This window comes from Cyanistes caeruleus, chromosome 1 (assembly GCF_971803275.1).
Source record: "Cyanistes caeruleus chromosome 1, bCyaCae1.hap1.1, whole genome shotgun sequence".
Lineage (NCBI taxonomy): Eukaryota > Metazoa > Chordata > Aves > Passeriformes > Paridae > Cyanistes > Cyanistes caeruleus.
The window spans coordinates 138445135-138456897 of NC_141701.1; the positions used below are offsets into that span (position 1 = coordinate 138445135).

An 11763-nucleotide genomic window follows, 5' to 3' on the forward strand; every position below is an offset into this window, starting at 1 on the left:
CACTGCAGATATTACTAAGAATTAAAAGAAGCTCTTAACTTGTGAATATAGGAACGAAGTATAGCCCAATTTTAAACATTTTTATCTTATTATTAATTTATATTATTTATCTGTGTGTGCAGCTCTGAAGTGTTTAAGTAATTTTTTAAACTACTTCAGTTTATTGTACAATGCAGTTCATTTGCTAGAGTCATAGTGAGCCCTCTCACATCAGCTGTTTGTCAGGTGTAGAAACCCAATCCTGCTTGCACTGTAAGAGGCAAAGGGCTTTGCATCTTTAGCCAGGGAGGTGCAGCAGAAGTCAGGAGAGCTGTAACAGGGAGCACCAACCCTTGGTTGTGTTAGCTGTGGGCTGCTCCAGAGCAGAATATCCTCAGCACCACCCTGCACATCTATGAGCTGATATTCCCATGCTGCTGCCAGCAATCCATGCTCATCCCCTGTCTTCAGCAAGAGGGGGATGTGGGTGCTAACCCCTATTTTTGCCCCTTTCTCTGCTGCTGAGGCTGGGCTGATGCTGATGGATGCCTCAGCCTCTTGGGCTTGAAGATCATTTTACTTTCAGACTCCTGCTCCCACCTTGCTTTTTGTTGTGTTCCTTCTCATTCTCCTTTTTTTTTTTAATTAACTGTTTTAATTTACAGCTATGTTTATGCTTAGAATGGGTTGATCTGCAGCACTGTGAACCATTCCTAGCTCAGGGCAGTAAAATACTGACAGAAATCAGTACCATGCAGAATGCCTGGGCTCTAAACTCCAGCGTTCCCAGAGTTCCAGAACTTCTATTCTTTATCCACTATAGCATTTGGCACTCAAATGCTAAAGACAGTCAGCTGCACTACAGAGGTGTGTTGAAAGGCTTTTGCTAAATATGGATTAAAAGGTGAATTACCCCTGCTTCATGTACCTGAAGATTACAGTAATCCCTCATGGCATGCAAACAAAATCCACTAAACCCACAGAGTCCTGGGCACTGCTGTGGAGAACACAACTTCCCTGCTCATCACAGGAACCCTGGATGAGCCAGAGCATGGAAAGCTTGCCTTGCTTCCCTTTCTGCTGGAGGAGAGTGGCTGTCTCACAGAGAGGGAAGGAAGCAGCATTAGATGAGGAGAATGAAAGGCAACTCTACAGTAGAATCTGGCAGAGATGAAAACATCAGCAGTTGGAAATTTGTCACTTTTGATCTCTTCAGATTACTCTGCATATGGTGGCTATATTCCTTCACAGTTTGGGCAGAATAAGAAAAATAACACCAGAAAATGGTTGGAGGTTAGATAAAAAATAATGGGAATCCATAGAACTAGGCAATACAGGGTAGCAGTGACAGGTACCTCTAAGGCTGAGAAAATGAATCATAATGGAAATATCACCTTCTATATAATTTTGCTATTAGATGTACCAAAGAAGTGTTGTTAAGGTCAATGCCTGGTATTTATGGCTGGGGATTGATTTGACCTCAAGTTCTTTCATTTTGTTATTCTGCCAGTAGTTAAAAGTACACATTGTGCTGCCAGAAGAGTGGCTACCCAGGCCTCACTTTTCTTGTTGGCCTGTCTCGCCTTGAGCAGTGTAAAATAGCTTGTGGCCAGGAGCTCTTATCCCATTTAGTTTAAGGCATTTGCTATACAGCTGGGAAAGGAAGGGATTGATGACAGGGACTCAGAGTTTATGTGAGTAAAGCACAGGAAGTTTTACCAGAAAGAATTATGCACCAATAAGGGTCGGTTTTTTTAAGGCTAGTGGTCATGGGTTTGTAATATACAGATTAATTCCTGATTTCACATGAGGAATTAAATATGGTTTGTCATCTGACATTGCCAAAAACTCCACAGATTAAAATAAATTGGCTTGGCATGGTGACCAAACTCTCTAAAAGAGGTAACAGTCCCACTAGTTGCAGTAATTAATGACATACTAATGCAAAGTGTGCTTCCTATTTTGCTAAAATATCTCCTAAATCTTGCAGATTTCTTGTTCTTGGTTGCTATTTTTGATTCTTACATTTACATGTTAGGAGTAGGGAATTTTATTTCCTGGCACTAATAGACTTGTGTCTTTGTTTACTGGCTAGCTGGGAGCTATTTGTTAATATTTCTGTATTACTAACACCTCCTACTTCCAGAGACATCACTAAATATCAAATTAGCAATTACAGACCTGCTAATCACTACAGTGGTGTTCACTAAGGCTTTCTTTAGCCCAGACAGGTTAATCTCCCTGTACTGCCTCTACAGCCAGGAGGAAATTTCTATAGCAAAACTTGGAGCAGAAACCAAACATTCCTGTGCTCTGAAAAATTATGGGGAGTCAACTTGGCTACAGGGGGTCTCCAGAGACAGCTTCCCTGGACTGCAGGTATCCCTGCATTATACCCCATGATTTCTTTTTTCTATGTAAGAAAATAAATTCTAACAAATCAAAACAAACAGTCATGCAAAGGACAAAAATTAACAAAAGGAGAAAGCTGCTGATCTCATGCTTCCCTGCAGAGAAAATGAGGAAAGGGTGGAGAATCGCCCAGGCACTTTCTGATTATCCTGTGAGATAGGATGGGAACAATGATGTGGTTGGTGTGAGCCTGAATACAGCACTTTCTTTTTGGCACTTCAACAAATGTTGGCAGCATTTTCTTTTTTAATGTCAACGTTATGTGCACAGCTTCAAGGTAAGAGTTCCAAGTCACTCAAGTTAATTGATACATCAGGGATGCGGAACTGGAACACAATGTCCTTGATGTTACTTAAAAGAATTGCAGAACTATATGTTGCCTTTACAGGAGGGACTAGAAAAATCCAAATGCACTACAAAAGTGCAGGCCAGAAATGGGGGAGTTCACTGCAGATCTTTCCTTCAATGCCAGATTGATTGAAAAACTCTGAAATTTTATGTTCTGCACTAGTTTTGATGCATAAATACTGTCCTACCTCCCAAGATGGATCTACTTCTGTCTTATGCAGAGCTGTCCTTTTGCTGGCTGTAGGAATGTTTTCATACAGAAGAAGTGAGGATTTTGCACTCTGAATTCCCAGCTGTCTGCTGCAATGTAGCCTCAAGGCTTCAAAATTTGGTGTGAGATGTTGTCAGTGCAAAGACAGACCCCTGTGCTCAGTGGAGAGAAGGAACACTGCTGACCAGTAGCTGCTGCTCAGGGGATGGAGCACCTGCCCGTGAGCTCGGGCTGCAGCTGAACATCCACCTGTGATGAAGGCATTACAGACACTCAGGCCACATCCTCTTCACCCTTACCTTGTGCTTGCAGGCTCCTGTCCTCAACCCTTGTCCTTCCCTGGCCATGCAGGTGGAGCAATGCCTGAGCCACCCACTGCCACTGGCCAGTGCACGGGGCAGAGGGAACAGGATGGGGAGTGCATGTTCAGACAGGCACCGTGTAAATACAGCGTCAAGAAGTGCCAGGAGAGCCAGCCTGCCTCCAGCACTGCACTCCCATAGATTGTGTGTCACATCTGTCAGCCTGGTGTGGCTTCTCTTGGGAGTAGCCAGGAGCATGACAGACAATAAGATATGCTCACTTGAGTAACTGACTCAGAGGAGTCAGCTTCCTGAGACAAAAATTCTGAGATTCCATGCTTTACAAGAATCTAAAGAGGCTCTTCAGAGGCCCCAAAACCCTGACTCTGCCCCAAGTAACAGCTCTGTACAAACTTTATGAAGCCATTGTCTGCTCTACATCACTGCAGGGGCATTTCTGCAGTTTACCTAATCCAACAAAGGCAACATTTGTCTTGCTACAGTCAGGTAGGGAAGACTTGTAGGACTTGTCCTAACTGTATTTTTATAATCACACACTTCCTCTGCACAATGGTCACTGGGTGTAACTGTAAATAAGGATTGCTTTCATCTTCAAGTTCAAAATGATGAGGTTTCTCCATTGCTTATGTAGTGATCATGCACTGAGACACAGGGGGATCACAGCTGCCAAGGCCAGACAAGGGTTTTGTGTTCCTGAGAGGGTGGCTTCAATTATTTTCTATCTCATTGCTAATCTACTTTTATAGTATAATTCACTCTTGCAAATCAAAACCGACTTCATTACAGTGTACCCACATAGTGAAATTCATAAGATCTTTAGTGCCTGAAACCCAGAGCACTTCCTAAGTTTTGACACCGGTTTCCAGGGTTTAACACTGCTCTCATGTGAGCAATACCCCTGCATGCATTTCACTGGAAGATGTAGCAAAGGTGAGGAACTAACCCAGCACTACGAAGGGAAATCTTTTGACACCTCCAGCTGAAGCTCAGAAGATCCTGCCTGCCATCTATACCTCCCATTTACTTTAGCCCATTTCTTTATTTTTGCAAGCTATATGTTCTGCATAGAGCAATCACAATATTAAAATGCAGAAGGGTGACAGTTGCCTGTTTTATTTGTTTATGAACAACATAACTGGATGTGGCAGCCTCCATGGCTCAGAGGAGAGGACATGGGCTGCAAGGGAAATGCCTTCAGCACCTCTGGAAGCCAGGCTGTGAGCACACTCTCCAGAGGTAACCTCGGCTCCTTGGCCTCTGTATGCTGAGATACTCCAACATGAAGTGATTTGATTTGACAGGTGAGCTGCAGAGTTAAGAGGAAGCTGCAATCTAGCAGTTTGTCACTCCTTAGAAGTTACAGCTTGTCTCCATGACTAACAAGAGCTCCCAGGCCAAGGTCAGGATGCTCTCATTCTTCCACAAATCAGTCCTTGCTTCTGAAAGCTCCTTCTGACTCTGGTTTTAGTGAATTTAAATGCAGAAAAATCCCTTCCCCAGGGACATGGGCTTGTTCCTCTGACAAATAGCTGCTCCTGACCCTTTGCCTCAGCATGACTCTGCTCCCACTGACCTTGTATCAGGATCAGCTTCCTCCCCCAGAGTTTAGCAAAATGGGTATTTAAACAGGGAATCCTCAAGCTGTGAAGACCTTTCTGAAAGAGACAAAATTAGAATTGATATCAGCAACTGTACATTTATAAGCTGTGCTGGCTTCAAACCATATTTAACTTTAAACCAGGTTTGTTATGAGAGGGTTTGTAGCCAAGATTAACAAAAAAAAAAAAAATCCAAAAAAACATTATAACAGCTCTGATTTCTGAATAAATACATGCTAAATAAACTAGCTTTGAGTACTGCTTTCACAGTAATTAATTTTTAACCTTAATCTTTACTCACTGTAAGACAAAATTTAGTTTTTGGATGTATATGCTAATTTTCAATAGCAAGCAAAATTCATGCACGATGGTCAGTGTAGGCAACACCTTGGTATAATTTTCTTCTACTTTTCTAGTATAGCTCACATTTTTTCTGGTGGCACAAAATAATTCTATGCTACATTATCTACGTAAGAATTGCTTACAGAAAATGAAACCATTTTGTTTTGTAGTTTTGAATGTTACAGATGGTGCTGACCAGGTGTGCATGACAATCCTAAATCAGAAAATATTAACTTGTCCACAAAGTGCCCTGGATTCACCAACAGTTAGTTAGATATTCAAGCCTTAATAAATAGCATATGACTGAATTGGTGATCTTTGAAAGGTAATCAGCAGCTGGACTGGAACTTATCCAGAATGAAATCCTACTATGTTATGCTGCTGGCATGCTGGGTATCAGACACAGCTGCTGATTTTACAAAAATGAGAAATCAAATACAGCCTGTGCCAGTGCTTAGTCACCCATGGTGCAGAAGTGTTCCCTGCTGTTCAGAGGGAGCCTCCCTCTGTGTTTCGGTTTGTGTCTCTGGTCCTGCCACTGGGCACCAGGACCTGCTGCACTGTGCAGACCACTGGAATTTGTTCTGGCAGCAGCTGAGCCAGTGTCAAATACCGCCCCAGAGCCTACAGGCTACCTGGGAAAGAAGCACATTAAAGCTTTTACTCTTGAATAAGCTCACAGAACATGAATGCAGAGTCTCATCACTGCAGGCTGTTGTCAGAACTGCTGTGGCTGCTCCTGACCTGGGCCTGCCACCTGCTGTGGTGGTGATGTGCTTGGACTGCACAGAGTGAAATCTTTCTAAAAACTGGTTTGTTGTGGACTGTGAGCTCACAACTCTCTTTCCTGACACTCTCATAGAGCAGTGATTGTAGCTGTCTTATTAGTCCTTCTGCCTTGCCTTATTTAGTGCAGCCAGCCATGCTATAGAGATGTATACAAGCTACTTCCAATCACAAATTAAGCTGATATCAAGACCAAGATTGTGTTAAGAAATAACAAAAGACAAAGAAAAGCAACAGGCAGGATGAAAAATATAAAGTCACCGGCTTTATCTAGTGATGTCTTGGTGCAAGGGCAGGGAGGTGAGAAGGGAGAAGACCTGGCCTGTCCATGATGGCTTCTCTGAGGGACATCAGCAGTCAGCCTTAGGAAGCAGAGCCAGGAAAGGTGCAAATTCATGAAGATTCCAGGTCAAATCTGTACAAGGATGATTTCTGTGGGACTGGCTCATGATGCCAACTCAGCCAAGACAGACACAGCTCCAGAGGAGCTGTCAATAGAGGCATGCTGCTGCGTTCTCTGGTCAGCATTTATTCCACTTTTTAAGCCTAAAATTCTAAGCAACTACTGCTTTATCTTAAAGCTTCATTAAAGCTAACCATGTATACATAGCTGTCATAATCTCACACACACTATTCATATTATTCCTGAGGGGAACAAATGGATCACTCAAAAGCATACTAGGAAACTTTAGAGTCTCAATGTGCTGGTTTTGGCTGGGGTAGAGATAATTTACTCACAGTAACAAGTCCAGGGCTGTGTTTCAGCTTTGTGCTGACAACAGTGTTGATAACAAGGAATGTTTCTGTTATTGCTGAGTGGGGCTTGCAGTGTCAAGGCCCGTTCTGCTTCTCACAACCTCCCACTGGGGAGCAGGCTGGGGGTGCCCCAGGAGCTGGGACAGCTGACCCCTCCTGGCCCAAGGGATATTCCAGGCTGTAAGAGGTCATGCTCAGTGTATAAAGCTGGGGGAAGGAAGAAGGGGGAACATTCTGATTGATGGTGTTTGTCTTCCTGAGTCACCATTAGGTGTGATGGAGCCCTGCTGTCCTGGACATGGCTGGCTGGCCCATGAGGAAGTGGTGAATGAATTCTTGGGTTTAGTTTCCTTTGCTTGTGTGTGCAGCTTTTATCTGTTCAATTGTCTTTACCTTGTTCCTAGAGTTTTCTCACTTCTACTTTTTCAGTTTTCCCCTCATCCCTCCAAGGGAGGTGAGTGAATGAGCAGCTGTGGGCTGAGGTGCCTGAGGGGGTTAAACTACAACATTCAGTACAGAGTGTGCTGTGGGCTTTTCAGGAACCTGAAGGCAGTCTCTACCTGCTGGCCTGGCAGGCAAACTGGGCACAGCAGGATTAGTCTGTACCTCTCTGGGAAGCAATAAGAAAATGGGAACAGTATCTAAGACTAGATTAAGTTGAAGTTTCTTTTGTATTATTTGTACCCATTGTTACTGCTGCCTCTCCATGTGTCCGAGGCCAAAGGTAGCCAATGTCTTGAGGGGATGCCCTAAGGATGGTGAGGGTTTGCTGAGCAGGTACCCATAAGCAGAAAGGGCTCATAGGAACAGAAGATGAGCATCAAGTCAGTTACAGGTTACTGTGGGAAGGGATACCAAAATCTTCATACATTAGTGATTTTCTCTACACTGGCACCAGACCTGTAAAGTGTGGTTTTGTTCTGTTTTAGCCACAGGCTTTTAGTCTATTGCTTTCCTTACTGGGAGCTGTTGTAAGTAAAATATGCTTTTTCAGTTTTGGGTCCAGCACTTCCAAAAGGATTTATGGGCTTTTGATACTTTACTGCACTTTGATACAATATTGCATTTGATACAATTATGGGTTTGCTTTTTTTTTTTTTTTTTTTACAAAAACACATTATATAGAAAATTAGAGCTTCTTAAAACCCAAGTGTTGTAAGAATTATTGGGACATCGCTCAAGTATCATCTCGCAGAAGCAAGAGATATGAACAGCAACTTTGTGCCAGAGCATGATGATGCTCACCCCTACTAACTGGTTTATCTGCCTTCAGTTCCTGCTTCAAACTATCATGAAAACATCAAGACAAGCATTTCTGACAGCTGCAGACTGATTTACACTGGCAATGCACAGAAAAACCACAGAGGAAAGGATAGGAAGTCTACAGACTGCAGTGAAAAGATTTTTATCTGTGTCAATGCCAGTGGCTGATAATCCCTGAAGACCTGAGATCACAGCATGGATGAAAAAGGATTGTTGCGAACACCTCATTCATATGTCTCATCAAACCTGTCTTCTACTGAACCCAAAAAATGCTGGTCACAGCACTGACAACTCTGCCATAAAAAAATCCTGAGCTGCTTTTACAGTAGGGTCTAACAAAGTTAGAAAGGGATTTATAACGAACACCTGACACACTGAGCACCATCTCTGTCTGAATGGTACTGAAATAATTGTGTTTACTGTCCAGCACTGTCATCAATGGAGGCCTGTTAGCACTGAGTAGGACTGAATACACTGAATTGCTTGAACAGACACTAGGAAAATGGGACTCACAGTGGAACCCAGAGAAAAAGAGTGTCTACCTGTGTTAAATCATTGCAGTTCTTTAGTGGAAAATCAGTAACAGCTCCAAATTCTGTAACACTGACAGTGCTCTTCAGCTGCTGACAGCACAGGCTCCACAAGGCGAGCAGCTACAGCCCACAAAATCCTCTGCAATCACAGCTCCAAAGGTAAGGAAAACACCATCCTCATCTGCACTTAGTCTAGATTTGAGCACGTGTCTTTTTAAAAATGGCTACAATCAGGCTCCAGCAAGACTGGAGACTGCTTGCCTGTTACTGGCAGAAAGTCACAAATCAGTGGTATATGATTAGGAGGGATGACTTCTCTATCCAAGTATTTGAAAATGTTTATACTAAGAAGTAGGAAAAAAAAAACCAAACTAGTTATAAATCAGTAACATAGGGCTTTGGTAGTTTCATCAAAGTATTGCTTCTATGATTTTTATCTTCTTCATGACTTGCCCATTCCTACCACTTCCTAAACACCAGTTCTAAGCAATTCCTGGATTTAAATTAACCCATTTATAAACTGGAATGGAAATTTCTCCTAGTGTCCCTGACCACTATAATAAGATCTGTCAGATCTCTACACTGGGAAAGCATTACATTCTCTTTCAGTGTCCTCAGGATGCAATTCTTCCAGCAGATGTGTCAATACAGGACAAAAAGAGACTAGAAAGTTGTAACAGAACTTAAGATGTGGGTGGTTTTGATGTTGCATCAGGAAATTATATGAAGATGTAGCACATCTCACCAATAAGAATCCGAGATGAGGAAGAGTTAATGCTAAAATATTTGCTTTCCCTAATCCCTACAGAAAAAAGAGCCCCCATTACACTGAAGAGTTGTAGCCAAGTTCCTAGTGCTGCTCTGAACATCTCAATCAGCATTCTCTTCTCGTTGTTCTAGACCACCACCTAATGGCAAGGCTGAGGCTGAGCCCGTCTGGCTGCTGCATGCTGGGGAATGCCACAGGCAGAGCTCACAGCCCCAGCTCAGCAAGGGACAGGCAGGATTCTGCTAGGAGCAGATTTTCCCTTCCCCTTCCCACCGACCCTTGGGATAGCTCGCACAGGCTAGGGCAGAGCTGCTCTTCTGCATTGCTGCTGAACTTTCGGCAGCAGGACAATTTGGTAATGTTTTTGCAGAACTGAACTATGTGACCTGGATCAGCACTAACAGGCCTCACTCGCTAATTACTTAGGACATTCTTATCCTAGAGCCTCGTTCCTGTAGATTACTGAAGCTTAGTACTTACTCTAAAATAACTTGCTTTATCTGTGACAGTGCAGAGCAATCTCCCAGAACAACTGCAGGCTGGCTTCTGCTCCTTGCCTCATCCTTCTCACATGGATCAAGCAGTGCAGTCGCTGCTCGCTCGTCAGTCCAGGCTCTCACATTACTGGTGAAGAAATTAGTTACTCTAAATTAGTTCCCTAATAAATCGATTCCAACTCTCTCTTTCTTCCCATCTGTGGATTTTTTACTTAATTATTGGAAACCTTTGAAAAAAGAAACAGTTCTCCTGCTCTGACTACCTTCTCCTTTTGAAAACAAGCTGTATGACTCCTAGTTAATGCCAGTAAGCCTGGCACACTCATTCCCCAAGACCCACTCATGGAAAACACTGGTGAAGTTCTGACTACCCCCAAAGTGAGGCATGCATGCAAACAAGTAGAAAATGTTAACATAAATACTCAATGAAAATGCAACCAGCAGAATCTCAAAGTACACAATTTTAATCTGCACCATTTTCATCAGATTGGACCCACTTGTCTCTCAAGTAAGGGACAGGAATAGTTGCACTTTTGGCTGAGCTTATCTACTCACTCCCACTCATCCTGTTCCTGCAGCAGCAATCCTTCATCCCCTATTGCTAGTATTTTGTGGGATTTCTGAATGGACTAACACACCTGTACTAAACCATACCCTGTGGAGAATCTGTATGTCTGAAATTCACTTCTCCAGTTGTTCACTCTGCTATTTGTTTACCTCCACCTGGTGACACCTCACAGGCAAAGCCTTCAGAAAACTCTCAAATTTAGGATGGTCCAGTTTATCCAGACTCATTACATTTTCAGGGACATTAGACATTTCTGCCACCATTATTTCATTAGTTCGGTTTTTTATGTCTGCAGCATTTTTGCTATGTGGCAATCCACTTTTCCCAGGTTTAGAAACTCGACTTCTACTTTATTATTTTTCTCTTTTCAGCAATGCAATAAAGAGCCACCCAGATGGTAGCCACATACTTAATCTCAATTTTCCAAAGATAACATCAACTAATCACTAGGTAAGAACAGTAATCTGGAACTCCGTGGCACTGTCCTTCACCTCACAGTTCCTTCAAGGGAAAGTCCTCTCCAGTGTAATTTTGCTTCCTTCAGCTGCATAGTCACACTATGAACAAGAGCAACAACTCCTCTTTTAAATGGAAGAGACAAGAGGGAACAATGCATCTCATTTTCCAATACAACAACAGAAGGGCTGCAATGAAATAAAAGGAACTGCAAACAAACCATTTCTAAACAGATACAGAAGACTTCTGTATTAGGTCTTAATCTGGGTCTTTAATCACTGAGAAAGGCAAGTATTAATGGTGGTCTAGGGCTAACAGTCTCTAACCACACCCTTTTCGGATCAAGTATTAACATGATTTTAAAAGGCTTTTTGCTTGAAACCAAGACGACACAATTAATTCATCGCTTACTTCTCCCACATGTTTGTCTTCTGTAGAAGACAAGGCACTTCCTTGAAAGATTCCATACCCATGACAGAGGCAATGGACCAGAACCCCTCTCATATAACAGGCCACTGACTGAGCACAGTGTGAAAAAAGGACCAGAGGGACTGAAGTTTTTTGCCGAACAGGAGGCAGGACTGTGGCAGAACATTCAGACACTTAGTGCTTCATACTCGGTATCCAACTTACAAAGCAGCTACTGTGAAATAATTCTGAAACTGCAATCTCATTTTTATCAGGACATGTAAACCAAACCATAAGGACGAGATGCTCTTTATCAGAAAATTTCAACTCTTCTTCAAATTTCTGTGGCTGGTAGGACACACACAAAATAGACACTTCCTTATACTGTGGAAATCACATTTCACTTGTGAACAGACAACCTGGAAAAAAGTCTTACGAGTAACTGCCTTCCCACTTGTGTAACACCCTCCTAGAAACCCCTGACAGTTTCTACAAAAGAATCAAGAAACATAAG

The 11763-nt window shown here is 42.7% G+C and overlaps 1 protein-coding gene across 6 annotated transcripts in view; it reads right to left on the minus strand.

Annotated features, from left to right (window-relative positions):
- Positions 1-4370: 4370 nt before the first annotated feature.
- EPC1 (enhancer of polycomb 1) overlaps positions 4371-11763 on the minus strand; it is a 72399-nt gene continuing 65006 nt past the window's right edge. For all 6 annotated transcript variants that reach the window (XR_015279280.1, XR_015279275.1, XR_015279279.1 and 3 more), the window contains 2 exons: positions 9801-9944; positions 4371-4928 (listed from right to left, as the gene is read on the minus strand). The gene's annotated coding sequence lies outside the window, so the exon portion shown is untranslated. The remainder of the gene's footprint in view (positions 4929-9800; positions 9945-11763) is intronic.